The sequence below is a fragment of the Perognathus longimembris genome, chromosome 14 (genome assembly GCF_023159225.1).
Source record: "Perognathus longimembris pacificus isolate PPM17 chromosome 14, ASM2315922v1, whole genome shotgun sequence".
Lineage (NCBI taxonomy): Eukaryota > Metazoa > Chordata > Mammalia > Rodentia > Heteromyidae > Perognathus > Perognathus longimembris.
This window is the reverse complement of record NC_063174.1, coordinates 59,142,303-59,155,249: the sequence shown is the minus strand read 5'-3', so window position 1 is coordinate 59,155,249 and position 12,947 is coordinate 59,142,303. Positions and strand designations below refer to the sequence as shown.

Genomic DNA, 12,947 nt, shown 5'->3' with positions numbered 1-12,947 from the left:
CTAGTAGTGCAAAACATTTAGCAGGGTTTCTTTCTGGTGACTACTGTACTTTCTAAAGAAGAAAATATTTGCCTCTTCAAGGCAGTGAACTTCAGGGCTCAGGGCAGAGAAGTCGCTTGTCATAGGAAAAGACGATGCAAACTAGGGTCACACCCTGAGAAAGATAAGGAAACCTGTCCTCAGGTTTCATCAGGATACATCTTCTCTTGATCATCTGTTAACTCTCTAGCTTAGCACTTTTATGTTCTACACTCTCCCTGTGGCTTTTCCCTACCCCTAGCTTTTGTCTGGTTACTCAGCAATTTTTAAGGCAGTTATTTTCTGAAGGTAGAGTTGTATATAAATCTTGAATTGTAGCTTTTTAGAAAATAGTAGTTTAGAAAATATTTGTTGAATGAATGCTATCTTAATAGCAAAAAAGCCTTCTCACTTTCAAAAATTCATATCCAGGCCAGGCACTGGTGGCTCACACCTGTAATCCTAGCTACTCAAGAGGCTTAGATTTGAGGACTGTGTTTCAAAACCAGCCTGGACAGAAAAGTCCACGAGACTCAACTCCAATTAACCACCAAAAAGCCAGAAATGGAGCTGTTGCTCAAGTGGTACAATATTAGCCTTGAGCAAAAAAACTGAGGGACAGTACATAGGCTCTGGGTTCAAGCCACAGGGACACACTTCTCCCCCTAACACACAAAAGTCATAGCCAGTTTTCAGAACCCACATAGTTTAAGATTAATTCTAGAATCATCCCTTAAGTCACGAGCAAGAGTCATAGGGACTCAAAGTGGAATTCTCTATGTGTGTGTGTGTGTGTACGTGTTTGTTACTGGGGTTTGTAATTAGGACCCCCCCCCCACTGCCCCCCACACACTGCCACTGGCCTAAGCAGGTATTCTACAGCAAAACCATGCCTCCAGCCCTAACATGATATTCTAGAATGCTCTGGGACTCACCTCATTCCTCTAAGCAATGAATCCAATTACAGTCTTTCCTCTTAGTTTTACTGTTTTCAACCTAAGAGACTACTACTACACTAGGCTAAGAAGAGTGGGGATGGTACCTGCCATGGACTATGTTAAAAAGTAACGTTTGAACCAACTAAACACTCATTAAGTTTGCCTTGATCCCCAAATATAAAATGAAAGCACAGCAATATTTTTTTTTTCATTTATAGATTTCTTTCCTATATTTTTCCTCAAAGTCTTTTTTTTTTTCCCCATAAGAGAGGTAGCCAAGGCCAAGAGAGATAAAGTGACTTACCTATGGTCACAGATGTCTTTGGACTCCAGATTCACAACACTGCCTCTTTAAGTAAAACTCACCAAGCACTGTAATATACTTTTAATAATGGAGTATAGGGCTGGGAATATGGCCTAGTGACAAGAGTGCTTGCCTCGTATATGTGAAGCCCTGGGTTCAATTCCCCAGCACCACATATACAGAAAACGGCCAGAAGTGGCACTGTGGCTCAAGTGGCAGAGTGCTAGCCTTGAGCAAAAAGAAGCCAGGGACAGTGCTCAGGCCCTGAGTCCAAGCCCCAGAACTGTCCCAAAAAAATAATAAAATTAATAATAATAATAATGGAGTATACATTGGCATTTTCTGCTTTGCCAACCTGTCAGCTAATTTGCATATTTCCAAAATACTCAGTATTTCTATAATACTCAGTAGTAAGACATACATGAACAAACCTATCCAGGCAATGAAGTTTGTAGATCCGTCTCTGTTTCTTGTTCTTTTTCTGTCCAATCTCCCCACCCTCTGCCTAAGTCCTCCAACTAGGTGCTCCTACTGTCTCCTCTTAGAGATCCCTGAAGTTGCACATTCTAAAAGGTTCTAGGGGATCAAAGAGAGTGAAAATAATAAGTTCCTCACAGTTAGGGCTGCAGCTTGTTTAACTCAAATTCAGCCATCCAATACTACCTCTCAGAGCTGACAGCGTACTACCAGCTGCTGGTGATATAAAGTGACCAAGATAACCTTGATTTTCATTCATCCTACAGAATGTACTCACAGCGGGATCACACTGTCATATGCATGGCATGGAGATGAGTATAAGCACACAGGAGCAGTACCCAGGCCCTAAGTTCAAGCCCCACAACTGACCAAAAAGAACTGTGAGAAGCAGGGGAAGACCCAATCTATGGCACTTTAGGGGAAGCCTCTGCTTCCCCTCTGTTCCCTCTTCGATTACAGGGAATATGCCAGGCATAGTAATGTGCTCTGGGCCACCTGGAGCAATTCTGAAAGACTGTCCTGAATGCTAGGGCACAAGACCAACTCACAGGATGGCATTCTAGGCACACAATTTTTAGGAAAGATAGATGGACATAAATCGACCAAAGTTCCCCTAACTGCTGGGTGACTTCAGGCAAATTACTTAATCTTTCTGAGCCTTTACTTTCACTTCTTCCCTTTATTTAACATATACTTTGTTAGATATCTACTATATACAAGGTAGTAGCGTTATAAAAATGAACAAATACAGAATCAAAATCTACAACATGTAAATGATTATGTAATCTGACAAAAGAAAAAATTAATGAAGGGAAGGAAAGTGCCCACTGGCGAGAAATATCTTAAAAAGAGGCAAGGCAACATCTCTTTAACTATGTGGAAAAAAGGAGTGAGCCTGAGCTAGGTAGGTTCAAGAATGCCATAAGGCCAGCATGGCCGGGATGATGTGGGAGGGGTATGCTGCTGGAGATGAAATCTGGACACAGATGGGACAGGTGGGGCAAGTCTTTTGCAAGCTACCATGAGAACTTGCCACTCCAGGAAGGAGGGATTGGCGTACAAGAGTAACATGATTTAAAGCTACTCTCTAGGCACTGACCAGCCAGATGGCTCTATAGAGTAGTGGAAGTGGCATGGGGCTATTACCCCATGTAGTTACTGCATATAATTTTGGTACAGTGGATATTGTATATGAAAAATGGAGGGTGTAACAAATATGACAAGAAATGCATCAATGCTATTGCATCAATGGCATTTTAGGGCCTTACTGCCTGTCTAACAGTATTAAGCATTACAGAAACAAAGTTAAAAATAGACAGGATTTTTCTAGGTGTCAGTGGCTCATACTTATAATCCTAGATACTCAAGAGGCTGAGATTTGAGGACCAAAGTTCAAAACCAGCCCAGGCAAGAAAGTTTGTAAAACTCTTTTACTTGCAATTAACCTCCCAGAAGCTGGAAGTGGAGCTGTGGCTCAAGTGGTATAGTGCCCAGGCCCTGAGTTCAAGCCCTAGGACTGGTGAGCATGTAAGCATGCACGTTCATGTACACAGACACGGACACACACGACTCGTGAAAGTTCTCAAGGAATTAACAGTCCAAAAAAGGAGTGATGGCATGTTAACATTGGGTGTCCATATCAGACTTTCCTTTTAAAATGAATGTGGCTCTTGGTATGCATGAAGGAGCATGTGCATACATGAGGAGTAAAAGCATATGTGGATAACCTAACGGAGTTGTCCCAGAATCCTCTTCTCCCTTTATATTCTATTTTCTATTTCTTTTTTTTTTGCCAGTCATTGGGCCTGAACTCAGGGCCTGGGTGCTGTCCCTCAGCCTCTTTGTGCTCAAGGATAGCACTCTACCACTTAAGCCACAGCACCACTTCCAGCCTTGTCTGTTTATGTGGTACTAAGAAATCGAACCTGGTGCTTCATGCATACAAGGAAAGCACTCTACCACTGAGCCATATTCACAACCCTCCCTTTATATTCTTGTAAAAAGGACTGCTAGGATTTGTAAAATTTGTTGTCCCACTTAATTCTAACAACATTATAGATTTCCTTGGCAATAATCAGTTTTCCTATTTTTTAGTTGGGAAAAATTGACATTAAGAAAGTACAAGAGATGTGAGAACTCACAAAGCTAATATAAGGCAGTCCTAGAATTATAAACCAAGTTCTCTGGTTCTCATCCCAACATTTCTCTGTACAGCCTCCTCAGGAAGGAGGCCTAGGTGTCTAATTGAAGCGCAGTTTAATCAACTCCTTTTCCTCATGCTTGGCTCCAATCCATGTGTTTATATAGCTGGTTATCCATGGGTCAACCAATCTCAGAGTGAAAAAGGGATGGGGGGAAAACTACATCTGCATTGAACATGTACATGCTTTTCCTCCTTCTGATTATTTCCTAAATTACAGTACATCAACTACTTTTGTAGCATTTTTACTGTGTTAGGCATTATAAGTCATGCAAAGTATACAGGAGAGGAGGCATGGTTATGTGTAAATACAACAAAATTTTACATAAGGTACTTGAGCACCTGTAGATTTTGTTATCTCAGCATGTTCCCAGGACCAACCACCTGAGGACAAGGTAGGACAAGGTAGGACAAGATAGGACCTGAACTACTGCTTTTGGCTTCCTTGGTACCTGTATCTCCAGCCTGTCTTTGCCTTAAAATTCTCATCTGTACAATAGCCTCTCTGTCTGCTTTTCCTAATCCAATGGTTCTGCAAGTCTCTTCTCTATACCTCAGCATCAAAATTACCTGGGAATATGTAAAAAATTCTGGGAGTCAAGTCCAGCGATCTGAGTTTACTAAACTCTCCAGGGTTTCTGATGTAATACTAAAGCTTGAGAACCATCCTGAGCTAAGCTGAAAATCAATGCTCCTCTAGTTTTCTAGTTTGTCATCATGACCAGCTAGCTCCCATGCACACAAGCCCTGTGACTAAAGCAATCATTTGTCTTGTATTATGCAGCAGCAAAAAAATGCAATCCAGATTCTTCAGGGCCAGTTTGGGCAGATTGTCTGAAGCAGGGGACAAAAGACCTCCTACTTCTTGTCTACTTTCCATAATGATGTTCCCATTTTCTCAGTTAATCAATGTAGAGGCCTCTAACTTCCACCTCATCAGAACCAGCTCTTGGCTTTTGGGCCAGGAGCATATCATAAGGGAAAAAGGTTTGTTAACATATCCTACTTCCCTAACTATGAAACAGTGAAAGGCTCCAAGCTCTGTTCAATGGGGTAGCTAAGGCTTACCCTATCTAGAATAAATACTAACAATAAAATGCAAACTTCAAATTGTATTCCATTCTATAATTCACAGATCCATACTCTCACAGGATACAAAAAGCTACTTTTGAAACCAAAACTAAAATCCAGGACTCTTGATTAATTCACGAAAGGCATATGTACAGTAACAGGCCAGGCATTTAATAAATTCCTGTTCCTTAGCTAAACAGTAAGTTTGATCACTCAGCAAAGACACAGGCCCCACATCACTAAGGCCACAAGGGAAGAATTTCCTTTTCACAAGGCTACTCCAATAGTGCAATGATGTGTTCTGAAACAAAGGATAACTTCCTGGATCCAAAGCATCAAGTTCACAGAAAAGGGTGGGGACTAGCCTGACTTCTCTTTGTAGAAATGATCTTCTCATCTACTCTCTAGATTGGCCTAAAGGTTTCCAGTTTATCTCTTGTGAATAAGGAAGGGTGGTACTCCTCTTATCGCTCAAGATCTACTGCAGTAACCACATTTGGAGGGAACAAAAAGGCCGGTAAAGCTAAAGCTAGAGTTGAGTCCTGCAGTATCACTGCCTGCTCATCAACACAGTATTAATTCTCAGTTGTGGAACACACAGAAATTTCATTTGGAAATTGAGAAACTGCGGAGATCAGAAATTCTCTCACTCTCACTCTATCTCTCTCTTGTCCATATGCTCCAAAAGGGTGGAAATAGGCACAAGAATGATCTGATTGCCTTCCCATTCCACCTCCTTTATTTTCATTTCTTAGAAACTATCTCTGTTGGAGATAGTTTCCCTTCCCACATGGGTACTCAGAAAGCTTCCTAGAGAAGAGATGGAGGAAGCAGAAGAAATAAGATTCACAAAAGACCTAATTTGGAGCATTAATAATTACACCAGCTGAAAATCTTATGAAAGCAAAGGACGACCATGTTAACAAAACATTATCAAGTCACTTCCCAGAAAGCAGCCCAGCTACCGATTGCTATTAACAATAATGAGAAAAATCCGAGCCCAAATCAAATCTCAACTATGCAGACAGACCTGCAGAATCTTGCACCTTCACCGCTATAATTCATGTTTTTGTTTGGTTTTTGACAAAGGAAAAAAACCCCACAAAATATAGCAAGAGACTCATTTTTAAAAAGATTTGCTATTCTGTATTCATAACTCTACACCAGCAAGAGCAGCTCAAATGAGGCACAAGGTGGGGTCCTCGACAAATTCATACATGATCGAACCAATTAGCCACACTGCATTTTCAAATGCAGTAAATACCCCTGACCTACACACCTCTGCACTCACGGCCCCCTTGACTGGGATAAACCCCGCCAAATGCAACCAAAGAACCATTTTTTTGTGTGTGAAAAACAGCCAGAGCCTAAGCTGTCATTACACAGCAAAAACCTAACGAGAACAAAAACCCAGCAGCAGACTGATACAGAAAACCCGAACATACCTGAATTCTTCAAATGCAAACATGACCTAGTCAGAGACAATTTCCTTAGATTGTATGGTAGCCTTTTTGGTACGAAAGACAATCATTTAGTTAGTCAGACGGTGCAAAGTGCAGAAAACAAGGGGCGGGGTTTTCACACACCCCAATATTCTGAAGTAAAAGGCTTTCTGCAGACAGGGGCCTGCAGCCTCCAGCTCCGCCAGCTGCTGACAAGCGGCAGCTAACAGGGGAGGCAGCTAGAAAACCATGTGATCATTCCAGCAAGTCTGATTAATGCAGTGTATGCTTAGGCTCCAGGCTGGATGCTTGCTGGATTAGTCTAGAGAAATAAGTGGAACCCAGGGCACGCCTACCCAGAATCCTGGGTAAATCACGTAACACATCCCACCCTCTGCTAGAATAGCATAGGTTGGAGCAAATGGGAAAAGGCTTAAAGGAACAAGAATGTAACCAGGACTATTATGATCTGCTAATGACCTCATCTTCCTCTAGCCTTTGCTGTTTCATCAATCCAATCCAACATGACCCACGTTGTAAATGAGCAGGGTGTATAGAGATCGCTCAGCTAATTTCACAGCCATCCAGAGTACTGAAAAAATTTTCCAAATCCAGTATTTTGCTATCCACTACCAAACGCTATTTAAGCACAGCTATGTATAAGTTGCATCAGAATCACAAAAGTCACAGTTTATACTTGGCTATAATACTTTCAGAAGAGAAAGAAAAGGAAGTGAGATGCCAGCCAAAAAAAGAAAGATGTTTACCATTTGTAAAGCACAGGCTGGCAAGATTTGGCAAGTAAACTGAGGCTGTCCACAGAAGCATGGCATGAAAGAAAATCTTCCAAATGGATTACAACACTTTATAAAATAAAAGAGAAAGAGCTCAAATAAAAATGTGAGTCATTCGATTTTCCTGCAAATATAATCAATCACTACTTTTGAATCTACTTCAGAAAGGTTCCTTGAGGCCAGCCTTCCCTCAATCACACCTGCTCCTTAGCTCGTGCCTTCAGCATTTTTCAATTTTTACCAGTAGCTGGACTTCTTTCTTCCATTCAGCCTTAAAAACCTGCCAGAGCAAAATTTTCGAATCTAATTTTGATGTCTCCCTCTTTTAACCCTTTTCTTATTCCTCAGTACCCATAAGACTATGTAAAAACACCCCAGTCTGGCAAACAAAGTCTTATTTCTCCAATTCCTCCTTCCATTAAAACTTTCCACAATCTCCAATATTCAGACAGACATTTATATATAGCTCCCCAAACATGGTAGGGTCTCCTTCCTTGGGTCTTTGGATCACACAGGTCAGGTTATTTGTTTTTTCCCTCTCTGTGACCTGCCACCAAGCAGTGGCGACAGATGCGGACACTCCACGAGCCTAAACTACTCATCCCAGGGCAGTGAGTGACTCTTTACTTGGCTGTGGACTTGGTGACATTACAGCCTCTGCAAGTCTCTTCCATACATCTGGGTGCTCCCTGAGGGCAGGGTATGCACATAAAATGTATTTCTGTAGTCCCAGTGACTGAAGAGCACTTCATAAAAAGGATTTATTCAAATGTGTTTGCTTAATCTCCTTCTGCCTCTGCTTTGTGTCCAGGAGAAAGAAATCTCATATATGTGTTCATGCGAGTTTTCTGGGATGAAGGCATCCCTCTTCTTGTGACTATCTCTCTCAAAAAGAAGAGAAATTCAGTGATAAAGACCTATGAGGTAGATTACCAAGTGAGGAAGACCTGGCAGGCCCCCTTGCCAAGTAGGGTGTCCTCTGGTCCCACAAACATATAGCCATCAACTAAGCTTATCAGGAATGCACTCCAAATATCTACACAAACCACTGCCTCAGACATTCTGAGAACGGCAGCTTCTTGGCAGAATCATGCTCTCACAGGAAACAGGGTATTCTGAGTCATTAAAGATCCTGGTTCAGGGCTGGGGATATAGCCTAGTGGCAAGAGTGCCTGCTTCGGATACACGAGGCCCTAGGTTCGATTCCCCAGCACCACATATACAGAAAACCGCCAGAAGCGGCGCTGTGGCTCAAGTGGCAGAGTGCTAGCCTTGAGCGGGAAGAAGCCAGGGACGGTGCTCAGGCCCTGAGTCCAAGGCCCAGGACTGGCCAAAATAAAACAAAACAAAAAAAAGATCCTGGTTCAAATCCCAGATCTGCTGCTTACTGTGATTACCTGAAAGCTACAAAAACTCTCTGAGCCTTAGATGCCCCGTAGGTAGAAATTGAGTAACATGAATACTGTCTCTACTTCTCATGGCATAACGAAGCAACAAGGCAAAAACACTAAAGTTCTTATAAAGCACTTCAAGTTAAATAAACATTATCTGACATCTTTATCATTTCACAGGACAGCATTTCATTGGACAACTTTGGGTACTGCATGGCTCTTCTTCATAGGGAGACCAAGTCTCTTCATAAGTCATGTGTGTACAATAGTAGCTCATTTAACTTGGGGGAAGGGGCAAGGCATTTCTGTCCTGTGATTTTTTTCCATATATGTGTGTGTATATGTATATGTACATATATATGCATATATGTATTCATTTGTTCCTTGATATCTTGAGGAAATTGCATCTACCCTTCCATCACAAACACCAAATTTTCAGATGCTCAAGTTACTTATAAAAAATAACGGCCATGTATATGTATAGATCTATATACCCCCTTCCATATACTTTAATCTCTGGAAAACCTATCACTTTTAATACTATGCAACAGCAATGTAAGTGCTATGCAAATAGTTATTATATCTTTTAGGAAACAATAATAGAAAAAAAAACACACCTTTTCACATGTGGCAGAGCCCACGGAATGGAGGATCTCTGGATCCTATACCCATTTTCCATGATAGCTTATCCTTTCACAGTGATTTATAAGGTCTTGGTAAAAAGTAGTGTTGGCACAAATAATCTTTCCCAACACCAACTACACTCTAGGTATGCATTTTTAAAGCTATTCCCTAATTAATAAGGAAATAAGGCCAATGGATTTAAATAACATGTCCAACATTGTACAGCTGTAAGTATTTATATCTTTTTTTATTTTTTCCCAGTCCTGGGGCTTGGACTCAGGGCCTGAGCACGGTCCCTGGCTTCTTCCCGCTCAAGGCTAGCACTCTGCCACCTTAGCCACAGCGCCCCTTCTGGCCGTTTTCCATATATGTGGTACTGGGGATTCAAACCGAGAGCTTCATGTGTTGGAGGCAAGCACTCTTGCCACTAGGCCATATTCCCAGCCAAGTATTTATATCTTAACACCAATGTCCAACAAGATTATGCTGCCCCTAGTACAGGATTATTTACTGGACTTTCAGGAAGCCAGGGGTTCTGAGACAGGGCTGGCACACTGTGACCTGTTTGAGATATTTTATCCAGCTGGTCTCAATGCCCAGGAAGTTAGGGGTGGAAATGTAAGTTGACATGGCATTGGACCTGAAGGGGCAGAAGAGTCTGCTTCAAAGACCAACGGATTTTTGGTTATTGATAACACCAAAGTTTCAGGAAGACAAATCTAAATGTATGTCTAGGATTTCAAACAGCTTCAATCTTTCATCAGACTAAAACCCAAAGGGCACTTCAATGACAATATATTAAAAACAAAAACAAACAAACAAAAACAAAAGTCATTCCAAGTCATCTACCAAAGACTTCAGGCACAGACAACACATGCAATTCTAAGACTTAATTTCTCTTTTTGTACCATGAAGCAATAGGCAACTCTGAGGGTACTTCACAAGCAAGCACAAGGCCAGGGGTTTTTTTTTGGTCAGTCCTGGGGCTTGGACTCTGGGCCTGAGCACTGTCCCTGGCTTCTTTTTGCTCAAAGCCAGCACTCTGCCACTTGAGCCACAGCGACACTTCTGGCCATTTTCTGTATATGTGGTGCTGGGGAATCGAACCCAGGGCCTCATGTATATGAGGCAGGCACTCGTGCCACTAGGCCATATCCCCAGCCCCAAGGCCAGGGTTTTAAACTCCAGTATCGCCAGGGGGGAAAAAAAAAAAGACAAACAAAAACCCAAAACTCACAAAGGAAGAGGCATATTAATCTTTAGCTTTTTATTTTTTGAAAATTACACTTTTACTGGAGTGTTAACATAAAAAACAACAACTGATAAACGTAGGAAGGTTCTGGCTGAAGAAAGCAGAGGAGCCCTTAGAAAGCCTGCAGTGGGGATTTCCCTCTCTCCGCCAAGGACAGGGACCAGGTTTAGTCCTGAAAACCTGGCCTACATGACTGGCAATTTCTGTCAGTGCTGATTTCTGGGAGGCTCCTATACCACAAATCACCACCTCTCCCTAGTCCTTGTTTAATCTGGATTCCTTTCCTCTTTCAGAAGAATATAAGACTCCTGATTGGTTCTAGCTGTCAACAGAGAATTATTCTGTAGCCACTGGACTTCCCAGGCTTCTTCAGAGAAGAAATGAGGAATGCTGGGTACAAACATAAAACACTCAAAGAAAGTATCTCTGGCAATTTACAATTTTAAACAAGTGTGCTTAGTATAACATGAAACTACATGGGCTTTTACTTTATTTTTCTGGTCCTAGGGCTTGAACTCTGAAGCCTGGCGCTGTCTCTGAACTTTTGTGTTTGAGGCTAGCATTCTACCATGGCTCTACTTCCCCATGATCCTCAAATCTCAGCCTCCTGAATACCTAGAATGCACTTTAGTTTTTGTTTTGTTTTTAAAGAGCTTGTCTTCTAATATGACCTGGTCAGTTTTCTAACAAAGCAAATTTCCAATTTGTTGGTAGTCAATCTCAATATAATTAATTCCCTTGGAGATGGACAAATGAACACTGTCAGACCTGATGTCCTATTGATTTGACATGACAATTGTTTCCTCTTCCACTTATTTGATTGTAGGCACACAGCCATGATGTATGTGCCACAAAGTAAGGATTAAGCATATGAACAGCGTCTGATGTGTCAATCAAGCAAGACAAGAATGTTATTCTGATATTTATGGATATGCACATTTACTACTGACCTGCAAAGAAATGAAATCAGAGACATAAATGGAAATTACTTATAGTTATGACTAAAAATACTTTTCTCATGATCCAACCAAGGATGTTTCTAGTGAGTAGGGGACTGAGTAATAAGAAGCACTTGCTAGTGTCCTTAGAAGCCTGCTTCTTCTAGTATTGCTTCTGACAGCCTAATATGATCCTGTTTACTTCCTTGCCTTTCATACTCACTGTACACAGATACAACCCAGTTTAAAAACCAGCAACACCAAGCATGGTGGCTCAAAGCTTGTAATTACAGCTATTTGAGATGAAGACTGAGCAATCACAATTTAAGGCAGCAAGGGGAGAAAGGAGTTCCTGAAACTTCATCTCAACCAATGGCTGTGCACAAAGGTGCATACCTGGTATCTCAGCTACGGAGCAGCACAATGGCTAGGTTCACTGGTGTGAATCTGTCAGAAACACAGGGAAGCACAAGTAGGAGAATCAAAATCTAGGCCAGTTCAGGCATAAAGGGAGGCCCTAACTTGAAAATAATCAATGTACAAAGGGGCTGGAGGCATGGCTCAAGTAGTAGAGCACCTGCTTAGCAAGCATAAGAACCTGAGTGCAAACCCCCATTGCCTCCAAAACCCAACCGTTCATTTCCACTGTCTGCAGAATGAAGTCTCAGTTCCCCAGCTGGGCAATTCTATGCTCTATGCTTCAATCCACCTACGTCCACCTGACAAGCTGAATCCTCTGGTATGGCAAGACTAAGCTCCTGATTTATGTACATACCCCTACTATCTTGGTCCCATCCACAATGCTTCCTGCCTTCCTTCCACAAGAGGTTATAAAGAGGAGGGCTTCTGAATCTAGGTCTATTGCTATCTACTTGAAAGGCTTCAGGCAAATTCTTACCAGGCCAAGCCACATTCCCTTCATACTAAAAAGGAGAAGATACCACATTTTGCAGGGATGTTTCAGAGGTGAAATGCCTGGCACGTAGTAACCATAATTAATGGTAGCTAATGCCACTTATGCTTCAAAACACCATTGAATTCTCCTCTTGACTCAAACCAGCCTACAACTGATTTCATAACACCACAGAAGTGAGAGAAAAATCCACACAACTATTTTTAAAAAAATCTTATCTATTGAATGTATTGAGTTACTTAGTTCAGTACATATCTTAGGCTTCTAATTGAGTAGGTATTTATTACTGGATATGGAACTAAAGAGGATCGATGTAGAGGCCTGAATAATTCCGCTTTATATAACTCACATCACATTGGTCCTCATCCATAGGAATATACACAGATAGCACACTTGCTGTGCAAACACAACTTCAAAAGAAATCCTTTATAATTTGGGGCCACCTCCAAATTCTATTTTGGAATAGATACTAACCATGGACCCCCCCTCCTTTTTTTAAATCCTGGCTGAACTCTCAGAGGCACAGAATATTTCTGTGGGAGATCTCTGGTTTAACATGTTTTGAACTAATCGACTGTCCTTGAA

General features: G+C 41.6%; 1 protein-coding gene across 2 annotated transcripts in view; it reads right to left on the bottom strand.

Moving 5' to 3' along the window:
* Positions 1-12,947, bottom strand: part of Evl (Enah/Vasp-like) — a 93,910-nt gene that overhangs the window by 56,805 nt on the left and 24,158 nt on the right. The gene's annotated exons all lie outside the window — the stretch shown is intronic.